This window comes from Pongo pygmaeus, chromosome 9, assembly GCF_028885625.2.
Source record: "Pongo pygmaeus isolate AG05252 chromosome 9, NHGRI_mPonPyg2-v2.0_pri, whole genome shotgun sequence".
Taxonomy (NCBI): domain Eukaryota; kingdom Metazoa; phylum Chordata; class Mammalia; order Primates; family Hominidae; genus Pongo; species Pongo pygmaeus.
Window position 1 is genome coordinate 11,828,731 of NC_072382.2, and position 5,560 is coordinate 11,834,290.

Genomic DNA, 5,560 nt, shown 5'->3' on the forward strand with positions numbered 1-5,560 from the left:
GGGCAAACTGCTTGAGCCCAGGAGTTCAAGACCAACCTGGCCAACATGGCGAAAACCCATCTCTACAAAAAATACAGAAATTAGCTAGGTGTGATGGCATGTGGCTGTAGTCCCAGCTACTCAGGAGGCTGAGGAGTGAAGGATCACTTGACCCCAGAAGGTTGAGGCTGCAGTGAGCCAAGATCATGCCACTGTACTCCAGCTGGAGCAACAGAGTGAAACTTTGTCTCAAAAAAAAAAAAAAGAAAGAAGATAGTAAGGAAAATCTAGGCCAATCATCTAAGGAAAAGTGCAAACCCAGAGAGGTAAGCAGAACATCTGAGCACAAAACCAAACACTATATATAATGAGAAAACGTATATGCATTCTCTTCAGCATCAGAATCAACTATTTAACACAGTATTGGGGGGCCTGACCAATACCGCTCTAGTAGGAAAGAAAAAGATATAAGAAAATTAAAAATTAAAAAAGAAAAGTTAAAAATCTCATTAATTAGAATATGTTCTAAAAATCTCATTACTTGGAATATGTTCATCTACCTAGATAAACAAACAAAATCAACAAACAATTAAAACTAATAAGAGAGTTCTGCAAGGATGCTGGATACAAAATCAAATTACCAAAATATCAATAGCAATAACTTAGAAGCAATAATCTAGAAAATATTGTTTTGAAAAGTAAGACACCATTCAGAATAGCACCAAAAGATATAAATCATTAGGGAATTAACAAAGGACACCCTGTTAAATTTGTTTGCAGCTTTTCTTGATGCAACAAGGAACAGAATTGAGAAGAGAGCTTGGAGATAGACATGTAAATATGTAAATTTGATTATATCAAAAAGGATTTCTGCTTACTGAAGGACACAATGGACAAATTTAACAGATAGATGACAGATTGAGAGGAGAGATTTGCAACTCTTTTTTTTTTTTTTTTCGAGGCAAGGTCTGGCTCTATTGCCCAGGCTGGAGTGTAGTGGTGTAATCTCGGCTCACGGCAGCTTCCACCACCCGGGCTCAAGCCATCCTCCCACCTCAGCCTCCTGAGTAGCTGGGACTATAGGTGCTCACCACCACGCCCAGCTAATTTTTGTATTTTTTGTAGAGACAGGGTTTTGCCATGCTGCCCAGGCTGGTCTCAAACTCGTGAGCTCAAACGATCCACCCGCCTTGGCCTCCCGAAGTGCTGAGATTACAGGTGTGAGCCTCTGCGCCTTTAACACTGACAAGACTCCTTCAACAAGAAAAAGAAAGGAACACTAGTAGTAGACGCATGGGCAAAGAAAATGAATAGACATTTTACAGAGAAAGAAATCCAGAAGATTAATCACCATGTGAAAAATGAGATAGTGGCTGGGTGCGGTGGCTCACACCTATAATCCCAGCACTTTAGGAGGCTGAGACGGGCGAATCACGAGGTCAACAGATCGAGACCATCCTGGCCAACATAGTGAAACCCCATCTCTACTAAAAATACAAAAATTAGCTGGGCGTGGTGGTGCATGCCTGTAGTCCCAGCTACTCGGGAGGCTGAGGCAGGAGAATTGCTTGAACCCGGGAGGCAGAGGTTGCAGTGAACCGAGGTCGCACCACTGCACTCCAGCCTGGTGACAAAGCAAGACTCCATCTCCAAAAAAAAAAAAAGAAAAAAGAAATATGAGATAGCACTTTACACCCATTAAACTGGCAACATTAGAAAGCCAGGTAATGGCAAGTGTTACTGGCTACGTTAGAATACAGGATCCCTATATCCTCACATGTCTCAAATGCACTGCTGATGGGAGTGAAATTAGTACCACCATTCTGGAAAGCAGTTGGCAACATTCACACCCACGAACACACACACACACACCAGTAATTCCCTTCTTGGGCCTGTATCTCAGAGAACTTCTCACAAAGGCCCCTTATGGAGACGTGTACAAGGATATTCACTGCAGCATTGTTTGAGGTCATGGGTGTTGGCAACAATCTAGATCCCCATAGCCGGGGGAATGAGTGTTTAGGTAAAATGTGGAGACCGGCACACCATGGCATAGTATGCAGCAGCAGGTAAACACCATAAAATCTCTTTAAAACAAAGTGCTGAATGGAATGAAAAATAGAATAAGATCTATTGCCTATACCACTTAGGTAAATTATTTGCACACAAAACAATACACATTTTTTTTTGAGACGGAGTCTTGCTGGGTTGCCCAGGCTGGAATGCAGTGGCGTGATCTCGGCTCACTGCAACCTCTGCCCCCCAGGTTCAAGCGATTCTCCTGCCTCAGCCTCCTGAGTAGCTGGGATTACAGGCACACACCACCATGCCCAGCTAATTTTTGTATTTTTAGTAGAGACGAGGTTTCACCGTGTTAGCCAGGCTGGTCTCGAACTCCTGACCTCAAGTGATCCGCCCATCTCGGCCTCCCAAAGTGCTGAGATTACAGGCATGACTCACCAAGCCCGGCCAACAATACACATTTTACAAGAACATACACAAATAAAAGAGTGCACATCAAACACAATACACTAGTTGACTTTGGCAGGAAGGGAATTAGAAGTGGGTAATGGTGATAAAGGGGAATAAACATTAAAGGGTAAAACAAGGGGCCATTGCAAAGACAAAAATAGAGGGTCATGAAGTGAGGAGTATGATTAATTCAACCCTCTGCACCTGACGTTAAAAGAGACATGCAGAGAAGGAACCATCAGGTAGCTAGTTTAGATAAAATGATCAGGGCAATCAGGAAAGTCTCCTCAGTAAATCAGTAAAGATCAAAAGTAAAGACCAAGTTAAAGATCAAGTCTGGGCTGGGCACGGTGGCTCACGTCTGTAATCCCAGCACTTTGGGAGGCCGAGACAGGCAGATCACTTGAGTCCAGGAGTTCAAGACCAGCCTGGCCAACATGTCAAAACCCTGGCTCTACTAAAAATACAAAAATTAGTCAGGCATGGTGGCGGGCGCCCGTAATCCCAGCTACATGGGAGGCTGAGGCAGGGAGAATTGATTGAACCCAGGAGGTGGAGGTTGCAGTGAGCCGAGATCGCGCTACTGCACTCCAGCCTGGGTGACACAGCAAGGCGTCCACTCCCAAAAAAAAAAAAAAAAGACCAAGTCTGATGGTTTTAATGTGTAAACAAAGGGACAGGGAATAAGATAAGAGAAGAGGTAGGCAGAGACCAGTCATATAAGGACTTATAAGAACGTCAAAATGGCCGGGCATGGTGGCTCATGCCTGTAATCCCAACACTTTGGGAGGCTGAGGTGGGTGGATCACTTGAGGTCAGGAGTTCAAGACCAGCCTGACCAATATGGCGAAACCCTGTCTCTACTAAAAATACAAAAATTGGCCGGGCGTGGTGGCTCACACCTGTAATCCCAGCACTTTGGGAGGCCAAGGAGGGCGGATCCCAAGGTCAGGAGATCGAGACCATCCTGGCTAACATGGTGAAACTCCATCTCTACTAAAAATACAAAAAAAAAATTAGCCAGGCATAGTGGCAGGCACATATAGTCCCAGCTACTCAGGAGGCTGAGGCAGGAGAATGGTATGAACCCGGGAGGTGGAGCTTGCAGTGAGCCGAGATCACGCCACTGCACTCCAGCCTGGGCAACAGAGCGAGACTCCATCTCAAAAAAAAAAAAAAAAAAAAATTAGCCAGGCATGGTGGTGCATACCTGTAATCCCAGCTACTCGGGAGGCTGAGGCAGGAGAATTGCATGAACCCAGGAGATGGAGGTTGCAGTGAGCCAAGATCACGCCACTGCACTCCAACCTGGGTGACAAAGCAAGACTCCATCTCAAAAAAAAAAAAAGTAGGTCAAATTGTATTCTAGTAATACAATGGGACACCACTGGATGGTTTTAAGCAAAGAGTGAAATGATCTGAATTATGGTTTTAATTTTTAAGAGAACACTTTGGCTTCTGCATAGAGAATGGGGTGGGGCCAGGAAGTCAGGGTCAAGGCCAACAGTAGAAATGGGAAGAACTGTCAGGAGGCTACTGCAATAGTACAGGCAAGAGGTGAAAATCACTTGAAGTGACATGTTTGTGTTAGTCCATTTTCATGCTGCTGATAAAGACATAGCCAAGACTGGGCAATTTACAAAAGAAAGAGGTTTAATGGACTTACAGTTCCACATGGCTGGGGAGGCCTCACAATCATGGTGGAAGGCAAGGAAGAGCAAGTCATGTCTTACATGGATGACAGCAGTCAAAAAGAGAACTTGTGCAGGGAAACTCTTGTTTTTAAAACCATCAGATCTGGTAAGGCTTATTCACTCATAAAAACAGCACAGGAAAGACCCACCCCCATGATTCAATTACCTCCCACTGGGTTCCTCCCATGACACATGGGAATTATGAGAGTTACAATTCAAGATGAGATTTGGGTGGGGACATACCAAAACCATACCAGTGGTGGACAGAGGTTGTAGAGATAGAGAGAAGGGAACTAACCCTGTTTGAGTTTGGGAGGAACAGCTATCCAAATTCTTATTTTGGATGTAGAAAAATAAGGGAACAGGAGGCATCAAGGATAATTCCTAGATACTTGAGCTTGAGCAAGTAGGTGGTTAGAAGTGCCATTTACTAAGATGGGGAAGTCTGGGGGAGGAGCAAGCTTGGAGGAAGAAATGAAGAGTCCCTTGACCATACAAAATTTGAGAGGCCTTTTAGACATCCAAATGAAGTTGTAGAGTAGCTTGATATGTAGCCTGGAGCTGGAGAGACAGGCTGGTTAGGAATTTGTTCACAGTCACACAGTAAATTCAGATTAGAACTGGAACCTAGACTTCTTAGGTCCAAAATCATTTGCTCCCCCTTTCCTTTTAGCTAAATTAAATGCAATCATTTGACCCTGTAGCAAATGTGAAAAGAGGAAGCCAGGGTGGCAGGCAGTGTAAGGGCACCCACAAGTCCCACGGTCCTCACCAAGGTGCTCCTCCTTCCCATAGGCAGATGGGTCTGAGCATGACAACAACTGTGACCAATGGTGGCACCATCCTAAGCCTACTGGTGGACATGGCTGCTGAGTTCTACCCTTCTCTGCCTCTATTCATCTATAGTGTGGTCCTGTGGCTGCCAGTATCATCACTGTCCTCCTGCCAGAGACCCTTGGCCAGCCACTGCCCAACATGGTGAAAAGGTAGAAAAGGACCTGGAGAGAAGGTGGGCTGCACCCTCCCCCAAGCTTCTTTTGTCATAAAAGGCCAGACCAGGGGAGAGCAGGGACTTAGCCAGGGTCATGCAGCTGGTCCCTGATGGAGTCAAGGCTGAAATCCAGGCCCCCTGAATCCTATTCTCACACATTGGCTGAGTCCCAGGAAATCTCCCTGAGACTCACAGCTCTTGGAAATAGTGGGTGGCTTTGGATATAAAGTAGGACGACTGAGCACAGACACCTAAAAAGAATCCCCAAACTCTACTCCTGAACGCTGCTTCTCCTTCCCTCCCAGGTGGAAAGAGAAACTGGGGCAGCAGCAACAGGAACAGCAGATGGTCCCACTCCAAGCCTCCTGAGGACTGAGAAGGAGCAGAGGGTGGAGAGGAGGAGCCCTGTATGTCTTGGATATCC